General features: G+C 45.7%; 1 protein-coding gene across 3 annotated transcripts in view; it reads left to right on the top strand.

The window, feature by feature from the left end:
• The window catches only part of PDZD2 (PDZ domain containing 2), a 203,151-nt gene continuing 188,495 nt past the window's right edge, over positions 7–14,662 (top strand). For all 3 annotated transcript variants that reach the window (XM_021380825.1, XM_021380824.1, XM_021380822.1), the window contains exon 1: positions 7–93. The gene's annotated coding sequence lies outside the window, so the exon portion shown is untranslated. The remainder of the gene's footprint in view (positions 94–14,662) is intronic.

Here is a 14,662-nt window from a genome sequence, read left to right as displayed (position 1 = left end):
CGGCGAGGGAGCGACGCCGGGCTGGGGGGGCGGCCGGCCCTGAGGGGCGGGCAGGGATCGGGGCGCTGCGTTCTCCCCCGCGTCTCCTCCGAGGTGAGTGGGGAGCGCGGAGCGGGGAGGCGGCCGGTGCTGGTCCCGGTGGCGGCTTCGCTCCCGCGGGGAGCGGGCGTACGGGGCTGCGCTGCGCTGCGCTGACTGCCGCCCCCCCGGCAGCGGCGGTCTGCATCCCCAGGCAGTCGGCGAGGTGCGTGCTCCCGGGCTGTCCATCTCCAGGGGGCGGTGGGTGCCTGCCCCGTTGCTTGCGGCTCCGTCTCCTGGGGTCTGTAGTGTGCATGCCGCGGTCGTGGGACTGGGGTGATTCACCTCCCCAACCCCCGGGGGTCGGTGGGATTCTTCCGCAGGGAACAGTGGGACTTAGTGACCCGTGGCCAGCAGGGCACATCCCTCTTGGTCAGTGGGGCACAGCCCCGCAGGTGTCAGCAGGGTCGGTCCATCCCCCAGGGGTTGGTGTGTTTTCATCCCTGGTTGAGTAGGGTGCGTTCCCTGGTCTGAGGGGACCCTGAGCTGGCTTTGTTGACACCATGTGGAGGGCAGGGGCTCTGACCCCATTGTGTTGCTTTATGTTCTCTCTCTGTGCTGTGGATTAAGTCCCACTGTGACTGCATGTGTGGGTGCCTTGCAGTGCAGCAGGGTCCTGGGGATATGAGCAAGAGGGGTGCAGTCACATAAGAGCACCCCCCTGCAGTCAGCAGAGTAATAAAATCAGACAGCATGAAACATCTGGCTGATTTCCCCCCACCCTCCCCTCAGTCATCAGAAATTAGTTCTCTGTGCTGTGAAATACTCCTGTCCACACAAAGCAGGCTGTGATACGTGCAGTACTGTAAGCCTGGGAGCAGTTGTGGATGAGATGTGTTAGAGGAAAGCACCAGGAGCTGACCTCAAGCTCTGAAGTTAATCGTGCTGCCCCTCCTTGGGTGGCAGAGGTCCTCAGTTCAACCTGTCTGTAACTCCCTGACCATTGTGCTTTACTGCAGAAAACTCTTGTGCCCCTTTGGAAGTGCCATTAAGCTATAAATGAGCTTCATACAGCCCAGCTCATTAACCCCCATGCTTCCCACTGATAGCCTTTTAAGGAGCAGTAACCTCCCTGATCATCTCTCGGCAGTGTGTCAGGTTCCTGTGCTGGCTGGGAGGGCGTATGAGGGAACATCTCTGCCACCCTGCCAGTGTCGCTTGGGAGCTGCAGGGACATGAAGGATTGGTGTGCTGGGGCACTGTCCCGATGCCCCCAAATCAGCCTCTTGGTTTCAGCCATTGCAGCTTAGGCACTTCACTTGCTGCTGGCAAAGGAGCAGCTGTGAGCAGATAGTAAAGCTTGGTCAGAGTTCCTTTACGTTCATTGTAAGGCAAGTGGAAACACCTGTGTGCTTTGCAACCCTCACTTTCTCATCCAGAATGCACTTAGTTGCAAAGATCGTGCTAATCCCTCCAGAGAGCTCAACAACTTTGCTGTTTGTAGAGAGGCTTCTACATCTCGCATGTGGTCCTTGCACTGGAAAAGTTGTCTGCTGGGCAGAGCTCACAGTGTGCAGACAAGCAGCCGGCAACGTTATTGAGTTAATTTTCTCAACAACAAAATGCTTGAATGCAAATAGAATGTAAAACATGCCTTTGAAGTCTTTTTTTTCTTTAAAATTATTCAATGCTTTGCCTAGAGGAAATCTATTTTTTCACTTTTAAAAACTCACCAACATTTTACAGAAGTGGGATGTGATTTTTTTTTTTTTTAATTAAAAAAGAGCAAGAGCTAAGTTTTCCGATTTTCATGATGTGAGGCCTTTTTTAATATTCCCTTTACCATGTTGTTGGGGGATCACTTCTCTAAGCAATGTGAGCAGATGTTTGCACTGGAAAAGTTTTGCTGTAGGTGTGGAGAGCAGCAGCAACCTCGCCTCGTGGGTGTCTCCTATGGCATTGTTTGGCAGTGCTGCTGAACCCCAGCATCTGTGTCGTAAGCACCACATTTCAAAGGACTTCAGAGTTGCATGTCCTTATGTTGTTGGTGTCTTGCTAGATTCTTGGTAGCTTTGCAGAGTAAGGAATGGCTCCAGGCAGGAGCCTGGCTGCGTGCAAGAGTGCACAGTGTGCAATGGGAGGCAGAGGCGCTAACGCAAGGTCCATCCGCCTTAGCTCATCGTCACAAGCATTGTGAAATGCTCGGTTCCATTTATTTTCAGTAGAAATGAGTTTCTGCATTCTGCCCTTGGAATCCAAGTCATGACATCTGTGAAAAAATATCTTGCTCTTGTTTTTGTCACTGTTTTATCTCTAAATCTTGTATTCGCCACATGCCATGGCTCTTGACAGGTCAGTTGAGTTGTCCTAAGTCAAAAGCTGTGGATTTTTCAATGGAAATATACAAAAAGGTCCTGTAACGCGGACACTTCTACGATTTTTCTGAATGTTATTACTAAACATAGATTTCTTTGCTGTGTTGTACACCTTTCTGTACCGGCATTTCTAAGTGTTACTCTTGCCTTCAGTATAGGGCTTGTTCTTCTACCAGGCTTCCTGCAGGTGCTCATAGGCACTCGATGTAGCATTCTTACCCCAGATAGGTTCAGACCTCTTAGAAACTCCATTAGACAAATGCAGAATTAAAAAAAAAAACAAACAGAATTTGAACCAGGCAACATAAAGTCAGGAAATGAAGAGGCTGAGGCTCCAACAGCAATATTAACTTGGCTGCAATGCACATCCTGTGCACTCTTAGTGGCATACATCTCATAATATATACAGGAATATGCACGTGGAGTAATATATGCAGAGAGAGAGTAGAAAAGAGTTTTTCTCAGTCTGACCCACTTGTTCATGTGTGAGCCGGCTGCTGCGGGGCTTGGGGGAGCCTGGCACTGCCTTGCACTGTGCTTTGCAGCGTGCTCGGCACCAGCTCGGACGTATCTGTGTGCTGATGGAGTGCAAGTAACGGCAACAAATCAGTAATTTGGGTTTTTTTTTCTTTGGAAACAATGCCATTTAATGAGCTGCTTTGTTCCATGCAGTCAGTATGCTGTACAGTGCAGTCCCCATTTTATTATTCCCAGTCGGTGTGGCCCCGATGGACTTATAACAAAAAGTGCTATGGCTTCGTGTTGCTGAGCCTCATCCTTCTCCTCCCAGTGCCCATACATTGCAGTAACAGCTCTACTGGCTAATTTTGACTGGATTGTGTTCAAAAGTGATTACGCAAATATTGTACTTTAATACAGATCTGAAGTGGACCAAGCAACACTGCTTTGCATTATGTAGTCTTCATTAAAATCTGTGGTACAAAGACATTTCACTAGGTTGATGCATTCAGCCTGGAGGTCGAGCAGTCTGTTCTGGCCCTCACCATGTCATAAGGCATTGTGTCTCGTGCAGTTCTCTCTGCACAGAGCCCAAGGTTTGCGTGCAGCTTTCCCAGCCATGACAGGGATGACGTGGGTGAATACAATTAATTTGTGGTTGCTCACTGTTAAAAAAAATCGTAATTATTTTCTGTTATAGAAGGGCTCCTAATCTATTGTTGGTAAGCTGATATTGCTGTCTCGCCATTGTAAGTCTTCGTGAAGGAGACAGGAGCAGGTCTGTAATTCCACAAGGTGATGCTTCTCCTGTCACACCTGCTAATTGCCACGGCTCCCTTCGGTGCAGCCTCCCAGATACATTGCTAGAGCCTGGTGGTAGCTATGCCACTTGTACTGTAATTTCATTACTGTTTGCTGTGGCCAGCACTTGATTAATTTTCCCTGCAGTGTTACAGTTAGCGAAGGGGATTAATACCTGGGTGGCTTATTGTGTGTGCTTAATCTATATTCCTCTTGAAATGGAATTGTATTAAGCTAATTTGGCAAAACTTTGAAATGGCAGTGAGGCTGCTTTTGGTAATTGATTTTTTTTTTTCCAAGTGAGTAACTGCATGTTATTACAATGACGTTTTTTTCACACAGCTGCAGTGGGTCACTCCAGACCTCCTTGGGTTTTGGATTTGGCCGATATTGCTTGGTGCTTTGGGTCACACTGTAGTTGATGGTCAGGTGTCCTCTGTCAGCTCCCAGAGGTGGGGCTGTGCCAGCCAGGAATTGTGCTGTGGGAGCTTCCGAAGCGAAAAAAGGGGGAAGTGTAGAAAAAAGAGTCTCTAACTGCATTAAAGACGTGTGAAACTTCCGCCACTCTGCAAAAAAACCCACAGTTTGACAGAGCGGAGCCATCCTCCCCATCTCAGACAGGAGAAAAATCTATTCAGCCTTACTTTTTAATCATATTCAACACAAAAGACTTTTGCTGTGCTGTTTAAAATCCAGGCTCCTTTCAGCCTGTGCTCTGTCGGGATGTTTTCATCTGAAATGGACTGCTGCGGCTGACTGGAGCAGTCTGAAAAAGCAGAGCTAACCTTCCTTCCTGACACTTCAATCGTGCCTTCCACCGTGCGAAACTAGGGCATAAATGCATTAACGCTTGTCACTGGGAAGAAAATCCCATCCGTGATGGGGACCAGAAGAGAGTGATTCTTAGATCCATGATACAAATCGGTTCATTATTTATTTCAATCAAAGTCTGTAGGTGCTGTTAAAATGAAAAATTGAAGCGCGCTCTGCAGAATAAATGCAAACTGACACTGCACCGGCCCCAAAGCCTCCCTGACCTACAAAATGAAGGAGAGCTTTGATGCTCACTTCACGCTTCCCAAAGTCTCAGACAAACTGGCTTTGCCCAGAAGATTGACAGAGTGAGGCCCAGTTAAAACAGATGCTGAACCTTCTCTGGTTGCGGTTGTCTTCCAGGGAAAACATCCCGCCGTTGCCCCTCGGGTGTTTGACATCTGCACAAGAGCAGTCCAGATGCTCGGTCTTCTGTAAACACTGTAGTTACACCTGCTAAGATACACCATCTTATCAGTACCATTGTCCCACAGAAGGTTGTCTTGGAAGTTCAGCAATGCTCTCAACAGTGCTCTAGGGTAGATGGATAAAATGCAGCCTGTGCCCCACTGGAGCAAGGCTCACCTCTGGCTGTGTGCAAGTGTAACAGCTGTATAAATCAGTCATCGCTGTCTGACCACAGCTTAGGGTTAATGCACTGCTGCTTCTCTCTTCTTTGGGAGCAAAAGTGTTGCCTAGTAGTGTGGGGTAGGTCTAGCTGTAATACTGAGTTATGTGTTCTAGTCATTGTAGCGGTCTTGGGATGATCAGGGAGTGTGATCTGTTACGATATTTTTGTCTTAATATACTCATAAATAAAAAAAGACTTCCAAACTGAGTTTTGAGAAAGTTTTTATCCAAAGGTGTCCCAAAACGCAAAGCCTAAAGGCTTTGCTTACTTTATGCAGGCCTAATGCTGTGATGCAGATGAGGCACCCTCAGCAGCTCCTTGGTGTCTGCTGTGCTGGTAGAGGGTGACGGGGACATGTGGCAGCACTGTGGTTGTTGTAGTGCATGGCTTTCATCCAGCCAGCTCTGGTGAGCTCTGATGGCAGCAGGCCTTATCTTAAAGATGAAAGTCCCTGTCTTGTCCATGCTGAAATGCCAGTGTGAAGAAAGTCAGATGACAAGTGGGGAAAGGTATTAGGCATTAACCAGCTGTTTGATTTTAAAATACGAGTCCTGGTCCTACATTCTTTCTTCAGTGATCAGGTTTGAAGGATTTGAGGCTTCCAAGAGTGATTAGCTATCACATGCTCATCTGTATCCCAAGTGTGCAGTTTTCAACGCTTGAGCGTGCACAGTTCTTTCTGCTGGGAACATGCTTGCCATGTTTATCTGACAATACACCCGTGTATGTGAGTTAACTTCAGGGCAACTTTTAGTTTCCCCTCCAGGCCCAGCAGCAGAGATTGTATTACCTTTCCTTTAATTATCTTCCCTACCCTTCACTCTTCTAGGCTTTGCAGCAGAAAGACAAAGCATCTCATCCACACCACTGAGCAACCTTCCTCCATACTCATTGCATTTGAATCCTCCACTTGTGATGAGGACCTGAGCAAGGATATACCTTTGCTGGTGTGACGGGACATGGGCTGCGGGATGAGATGTGGCACATTCTGTTCCATTGGCAATCCACCTTGCCTCTTACGTGGAGTAACAGACTTATTCCTCTTCTCCTCTGAATAAAGCTACATCCCATACACAATTTCTGTCCCTTAGCTCATTTGGAAGGAAATTAAGTAAACAAATGGGTGGCACAAATGAGTTATTCTGGCTGGTGTGCTGTCAGTCCTGACAGGTGTGGGGCTATGGGGAGCTGGGTGTAATGAGCTTGCCTTGGCCCCAGCCTTTTCTTTCAGTCCATACCAGCACGTTCATCAAAGGATTTAAACCTCCGTGCAGTTCATAGTAGTAAGCATGGTGAATGACAGCTCCTGGATAACCAGGATGGAAGAGACCTGCTGGGTCATCTAGCTTTTTGCTTTGCTTTCAGTAGGATTCTTCCTAATTTAAGCACAACTGCTGATTGCAAGATGTCTTGTTTGGGTGGTTTAATGAATTACCACCCTCTCTGAAAAAGCAGAAGTGTATTTACTGATGCGGCTGTAAATGTCTCAGCTGTGAGGTGATTATTTACTGTACTATTTTTGTGCAAATATTTGTGGTTATTTACATTGATCATATGGGCAGCGCACATAAATTTTGTGGTGAATTTAGGCTTGTTTTTCTCCTTCCTGCTGTATCTGTGCCTCTGTACGCGGTGCAGCAGAAGCTGCTTGATGTCTAATTGCCTGTCACTCAAGTGCTGCTTTACAGTCTAGAGATATATCAATGAAAATATTCTTCCTCCTCCAATTAATTTTCAATCTTGGGAATGAGTTACTCCTATTTGCCTGGAGTACATTCTCTTAAATCATTTGATACTTAATACTTATATTGCTGGGTAGTGCTCCCCAGGGGTCGGTGTTGGGGCCTGCCCTGTTCAATATCATTATGGAATACCTGGATGAGGGCATTGAGTGTGCTTTCAGTAAGTTTGCAGATGACACCAAGCTGGCAGGAAGTGTTGATCTGCCTGGGGGTAGCAAGGCCCTACAGCACGTTCTGGACAGGCTGGATCGCTGGGCTGAAGCCAATGGGATGACATTCAACAAGACGAAGAGCCAGGTCCTGCACTTTGGCCACAACAACCCCAGGCAACGCTACAGGCTTGGGGCAGAGTGGCTGGAAGACTGAGTGAAGGAGACAGACCTGGGGGTATTGGTCGATGCTTGGCTGAGCATGAGCCAGCAGTGTGCCCAGGTGGCCAAGAAGGCCAATGGCATCCTGGCTTGTATCAGAAATAGTGTTGCCAGTAGAAGCAGGAGGTGATTATCCCTCTGTACTCAGCTCTGGTGAGGCCACATCTCAAGTACTGTGTTCAGTTCTGGGCCTGTCAGTACAAGAAAGACATCGCAGCCCTAGAGCATGTCCAGAGGAGGGCAGTGAAGCTGGTGAGAGGTCTGGAGCACAAGGCTTAAGAGAATTGGGACTGTTCAGTCTGGAGGAGACTCATGGGAGACCTTATAGCTCTGTACAACTCCCTGCAAGGGTGTTGTAGTGAGGTGGGGTAAGCCTCTTCCTACGATAGGACTAGAGGGAGTGTCCTCAAGTTGCACCAGGGGAGATTCAGGTTGGTTGTTAGGAAAAATTTCTTCTCCAAGTGAGTGGCCAGGCACTAGAACGGGCTGCCCAGGGAGGTGGTGGAGTCATTGTCCCTGGAGGTGTTGAAGAAATGTGTAGATATTGTACTAAGGGACATGGTTTAGTGGGGAAATATTGGTGGTAGGTGGACAGTTGGACTGGATGGTCTTGGAGGGCTTTTCCAACCTTGGTGATTCAGTGATTCTACGATTCTACAGTTAAATGTATTCTAAATGAAAGGTAGTTGTAACTGCAGTAAAGAGCATTCACTGTAAGAGCGATACAGCAAACTATGGTGCCCTTGGTGTGGATGCATCTTGAATGCTCTAGACCGAGAGGTGTGAAAATACCAGTTGTGTTCTGAGAGGCTGGTACACTGCCTGAAGGCCTCTTGTAATGCAAATCTTGGAGTGTGATGTAGTCAAAGGTTTGGATAACACAGCTGCAGTTTTGCAAGAGGAACTATTTATTGAAGATTGTTCGTTAGTCTTAAGCTCTGTACTTCCTATGTGCTTCTTTTGTGGCAAGCATCAGAAATGATGGCTCAGCTTGAGAAGTGTAGAAAGCCTTTAGGACTGATATTTCTTCTTTGGAGTGCTCCTCTGATACAATAGTGGCTTTTCTCTGTACAGGGACTTTGGAAAAATGGAGTCTGCTTTTCTTTGAAATAGCTGGCTTTGTGATTAACGATTTTATCTGCAGCCTTTAATACCTCCTGTAGATGGGATGATGGCACAGAGATAGTCACTCTGCTGGATTGCAAGGAGCATTATAGTTAGGACATATGACATGGTGTCTGTTAATGTCTATCCTCAATGTTCAGTGGGGATAGTCTTACCTTAGGATAGGAGGTGCCTTTAAATCTGATGGACCTTGGATTAGATGGTGATTCTTTTGTGTACCTATTGTACACTGATTAAAACTATTGGTTTGGATCCTGTAAGCACAGAAAGAAATACAGAAAAAAGTTAGGAGACTTTTTGAACTTTATGTATTGTTTGGTAGTCAAGACACTGGACTTGATTTTAGCTCCTGGAAACGGTACCACTGTGTGCTCCTACTCACAGGTCTATGCCTGGGTTCATTGACTTCTGTTATGGGTGTGAGGAAGGAAAGGGTTCTAACTTGCACTAATATCTACTGTAAGCTGCTAGGACCAATTACATTACTGTTCTTTTAACTGTTAGTTGAAACATTAATTAGATGAATGCTGAAAGCGTGACAGAAATTACTGTCTTGCAAACTGAACTCAAGTTCTTCTCTGGAAGACTGGACTTGTAAACTCCTGGTTTCACTTTGGTCTGTAATTGTCTGAGCCCATCTGGCAGCATGGACCAGGGAAGCAGCTGGTTTGTCAAGCTGATGCTGTGGGCACCAGCACTTGTGTAGTTTGTGTCAAGTGTCAACATCTCTTATTTTTGGAAAAAATGATCCATTGGGGCCCATTTCCGCTAGAGCCGGAGCAAACCTGGCACAGGGAGCCTGTGGCTCCTACAGCCTTCTTTTTTCTTTCAGTTCTCCTCTATTTATTTTGTTAAGCTTCTGGCACTGCAGGGATGGTTCACTCATCTTCTGCTGCAGATGGAAACTTTCTGTTTGCTGGGAGGTACAGCTGCAACCTGTATTTGGCAGTTTATAGTGAAGGGCAAATTGCAATTCCAGTTGAAATGAGGTGCTGGTTTTCTTAAATAAGAATGTTGTTTAAGTGGAATCAGGCTAAAAACCAAGAGTCTTTACAGAAGAGCTTCCAGTCTATACTTGGCGTGGTGATGTGCACAAGTTGCCAGTGTTTGGGAGAGGTGACCTTTCACAGCAACGTCCTTGTCTCCTTTCTGAAGCTGGCCAGGAAGAGCAGGTTCTTGGTTCCCTTAACTCTGTCCAAATTTTGAAGTAAGGTTGAGAAAAGCGGTCAAGCTTGTGCTGACACAAAGTAAATGTAGATTTTCTAAGACCTGCTTGTTTGAGTGAAGGGTGGGATAGGGATAGACTGATTGGGAAGGTTTATGAAGACATTTGATCCTGTAGACAACTGCTTTTTCCGGATTGTGGCATGCTTTCTTCTGGCTTACTGGTGGGTCACTGATAAGTTACCACTCAGTCGGGGCAACCACCTGAAGTGATGCCCTGAAGGACCTATGTGCCCTTGAGTGACGGGCATGGAAGAGAGCTTTCTCCCTGTGCTACAGCAGGGAGGCAGTCCTCTTGCTACATAGCACTGTGCATTGGAGGAGCCCAAATTGTTATCCAGAACATGAATGAGAAGGTGGTCACAGGAGCACTACCTGCCTCTCAGTTTTCCTCATCACTTTGGTATTTGTAATCCCCTCCTCAATCCTCTTAATCTCCTGTTGCTATGAAGAAAAGCACAACAGACAGGACACACCAGTTATGTGCATGAGAAACAATGAAAGTTTATGGTATAGGAAATATACCAAAGCTGACAAAACATGAAAAGGAAAGGGAAAGGATGACTCTGGAAAAAAAAAATAATTTTTTTTCTTTTCTTACATTGCCTGTGTCAGTAATTGATGGAAAATTAGTTCAGATAAAGCTGCAAATATTGTTTGTCCTTATAAAAACACTGTAATTTTGCAGGCAGAAGGCTTCCCTTTGAGTATTGTGACCAACCTCATTTCACAGTTAGATATATTCATCTCCGTTAAATGCAATGGACAAAATCTACATGAAACAACTGCTTAAAATTATAAATAGCTTGCATAAACATGAATTATTAAGGTCACAAAAGCTCCTAGAAACCAGCAGAAAGGAGTGCACCATTGCATTTCTTTTTCAAAACATGCATTAATTAATAAGGGGCTTAGTGCCCAGCTTGTTTCTCCCTGTGCTGCCCTTTTCAGATTTTGCTTTCATCAAGCTGAGAGGGAATGGTCACTTCACTCTGTCCCTCGCCCCTTTTCTTTGTCCCGAGGCACAGGAAAGTGCTAGACTGCAGCCTACGCAAGTCCATCATTCACAGCTCTGATATCCTAAAATATTCATTCACGTTCTGTTGGTGTCACAACAACACACTCTTTGAATGGGTTTTATGTAGTGCTTGCCTACCTGGACTGTCTGCATGCTTACTGGGATAGAAGGCTGACATAAATTTGCCTGGAGCTAGAGAGTAGCGATGTTAACTTACTCGCTCACTGGGAGGACAAGGTGCTCACAGGAGCAGGGTGGAAAAGGAGATGATCTGCATCATGTGGTGGTAACTAGAGATCCTGTCCTCCCTCTGCAATCACGTCAAAATGTGATGTTAGATAGGACATTTGGTCCTCTCCAGAAGATGTGGGCATTGGCACCAAGTGGTGGCCACAGTGGGCATCAGCATGGGAGCTGCGGGAGTGTTGGAAGGAAGCTCCTCTCAAGCCCTTTCCTGGTGCAGAAAGAACGAGGGCTTGGTTAGGAAATGGCAGGCAGGTAGGCTGCTCTGATCGAGAGCTTCTTCCTAACACCCAGCCTGCAAGGTTAGGCAGAGGAAACAACCCATATGAGAGCTGGAGGCTGTGTTTGGAGGAGAGCGTCTATAACAGAGGTAGCCATAAAACGTCAACATTGTCAAGAGGCAGGAAGCAAACTGGTTTATAAAGAGTTCAGCTGAGTCTTGGGACCATGGAGATAGCGGATAACTTGAGAGTCTCTTGCATGGTTTGTGCTCTGCATAGAGCCTCCAACACCTCTCTGTGTTTGTGCAGAGCAGCTTGGAGAAGTGGGGACGAAGGTGGGAGGTTGGTAACTCTCCTGTCTGGGGTGCTGGCACCTGCAACTCAGGCATCCAGTGTCTGGAATACTGGGCTCCAGAAGAAGAAGATCAGTATTTCTTGCACTTGCTGTGTTTTAGTGATTCCACTTCTGCTTCGTGCTCTAATGAAATATAACGCAAATGTCAAGACATCAAATGTGGTCTTTTAAAAATCTTCTTGGGTACTGCACCTGCTCTTTATCTGCAAGGAATCTAATTTCTGCAGCCTCTAGAGAAACAGTTCAAGGACAGACAAATGTTAAACCATTATTCAAATGCTGCTGGTTTGGAGCTGATACCTAGCTTTGACTTGACAAACGGTAGTGAGTTTCTTTGGATTGAGATGGGAGGGAGAGGCTGACCTCATGGTGCTGCAAGATACTGCACGGGGCCATGGTGCAAACATTAACCCTCCAGGATAATGATTCTGGGGGCAGCCTTGTTAAAGAACATGAGGAGATATTTATCTCATGCTTTATTCCAGCATGGTTTCTTAAAATATCTGTTCTGGGGTTGCTTTTGATATATAGTAAAAAAACCCTCTAATCAACAAAAGGGCTTTAAAACAAGCAGAGGCTTGATGTATTTGCTAAGATGAATGGTAGCAGTACATTAATTTTAAGGCTTGCTTTTTAGTTGTTTTTTTTTTTTTTAATGAAATGAGGACACTAATTAAAATTAATCCATTTATGAATCTTTCTGCATCTAATTTTAAAGCGTAAATAAAACATTTGCCTTGTCTGTCTCTCTTCTCATCATGAGACAATACAAACCTTGTAAACTTTAACTCTTTAAGGTAATATGTAGAGAAAGCTGTCTTAAATGATTTACAAGAAGATATAAAAACTGATTGCGCAGCAGAGATGGCTTTTAAAGTATGGGGAGGATGGCAGCAGGAATTTTGGGGGTGCTGCAGTGCCACAGAGTGCTTTTTATTACTTGCCTTTGGGAGCAAAACTTTAGTGAATTAATTTCTGTGTATTTTGTAATGCAGATTATCACTCTGTTAGCAGTGCACGTGAGGAAGGGAACCAACAGCCTGCTTGGTTTTGTGGGGGCTTGAAACAGAGGACAGGGAGGCGCTGGGGTGAGGAGCGGCTTGGATCGGCGGCTCCCAGACCCAAGAAGGGCTGAAGAATAACAGAAGTGGCAGAGATTAGAAGATCACTCTGTAAAGGTGCCATATTCATTAACACTGTGATTAAAAAAAAAAAAGGCTTATGGCAAAGAAACTCTTTGAAGTTTTAGTTATGTGACACTTGAGACTGCTGTGTTGTTGATGCTGAAGATACTATTCTGTGCCTTGGATAAAAAGGAAGCTAAACATGACCTTGGGTCTGTGATTGTTGGTGCCTCCTTAATGTATGTTAATTAGTAAAGGCTCACAAAAGTAGTACAGCTGCTGAGGGAACTACATATTCCTTTTTTTTAGTGTGTTCCAGATATTATCAGTTGTGCCTAAAGATCTTTCATGCAGTTATGGATATTGCCAATATGCGTGCTGTCACGTACCATACTAAAGCACTTGCATGTGTGGTGGTGGCAAAACTACTGGATAAAATATCTCTAAATTATATTTTAAATGGTATCGTGAAAGCTGCGCACCTCTGTTCCTTCTTAGGCCACGGAGAAGAGATAGCACGGTGCGGGTCTGTTGTGTCTGATGATGTTTCCCTCTGCTCCCAGATGCCGATTTTTGGCAAGAAAAGTATCGTGTATCTCTGCTTCTTGTCACTCCTTTTCCTGGGATGTTTTGCATCCTTTGCTATCCTCTCTCAGTTTCCTGCAATTTGGTGTTGATGTCTGTTCTGTATAAACCTTCCAGCCTGAAATTCATCCAGTGCTGTGCTGACTCCAACGTGGCCATTGACCTCTGGGCCAGGACTGAAGCTCAGCAGCTGCAGAGAAAGAGAAGACAAAAAAAAAAAAGAATGTAGGAGGAGGGAAAGTACAAATCCCAAAAGTAAAATCTGCGGACAAAAACTGTCCTTGCTCAGAAAGGAGTGGCTTACTACAGCTCTGGTCAGCACACAAGCAGGCAGAGAGTTTCTGCTTAGAGAATTAGCAGATGAAGAGTTTAGATAGAGTTGTCTCCAGCAGTGTTTGTACTCTAAATGTTTGTCCATGTGACAAGGTCTGTTGTTCACCTTTCCCTGAGCTGTGCTGCCAGGTAGGGGCTTTCAGCCCCTCTTACCCAAGGCTAGCAGTGCTTAGGTTATTGACAGCAAGTTTGCAGCTCCTAAGTGGAGTTCCTGGAACCAACTGGTTTGAGCTGTACTTCTGGCAGTCTCCACTGGGGAAGGCAGAGGAGATGAATGTTGTGACTGCAGGAGTTAACGCATTGGCCTTTGCTTAGGATCTTTGTCTGCTTGGGCACAGTGATGTGGGGTAGCAGCAGGAGGACACGGCTGGGACTCACCCATCCAGATGAAAGGATTTATTATTGCAGAAAACAACTTCAGGATGAGGCTGTCCTGTGTTTGTCCTGTGCATTCGTTCTTCTGTTCTGAAGTGCTCTGCAAAGTGACTTCTTTGCTTCCAGCTATGAATTTGCTGGTAGCTGTACAACCCACCACACAGATGCCAATGCACAGATTATCCCCACAGACAACAGCTTTAAATAATCAAACAGAGATGATTTTACCTCTGTGACCCAACAAATAAAAAGCAAAGTCAGGAAAATCCTCTCACCCCCGCAATCCTACCTAGTTTTTCAAGGGCAGGATAAAAGGTTTCATCAAAACCAGTGACAGTGGCTAGGTCACCAAGGTCGTTCTGTCTGGGTTGATGGGGAGATACGGTTGTGAGGTGCTGGCAGGAGATGGGGCTGTGCTGTAACCTGATGAGACCATCTCTTTGCTGCTGCTGAAGACATTAAATGAGAGAAGTGTAAGCTGAAAGTTGTGCATGCAGCCTTATTTTCACAGGAAAAATTGTGGCTTGGGCTGTCTTTCATTAATGACTTCAGCCTTTAACTCCAGTGCTCCTGGAGAAGGAGGCGTTTCTTGCCGCAATCAAGAAAGCACAACTGAGTATTACATATCTCAGCATTGCATCTGTGGCTTCCTCTGTGCTGACTGATCTCTGTAGACATTGAGAAAGAAGAATATTCTAGTCCAAAAGCCTAATCAGAAAACATACTCTTTTTATGCCTTGAAGGTCTCTTTCTTTTTGCTTTTATTTCCCAGGTCAGCTGATTGTGACTATTTTATTCAACATGAAGTCTTGGCTTTTTGTGTTAGTAAATCCTAGGTGCTTCTAACTT

The sequence above is a fragment of the Numida meleagris genome, chromosome Z (assembly GCF_002078875.1).
Source record: "Numida meleagris isolate 19003 breed g44 Domestic line chromosome Z, NumMel1.0, whole genome shotgun sequence".
In the NCBI taxonomy this organism is placed as follows: domain Eukaryota; kingdom Metazoa; phylum Chordata; class Aves; order Galliformes; family Numididae; genus Numida; species Numida meleagris.
Note: the sequence above shows the minus strand (reverse complement) of the source record. Positions and strands in the feature narration are given on the sequence as shown.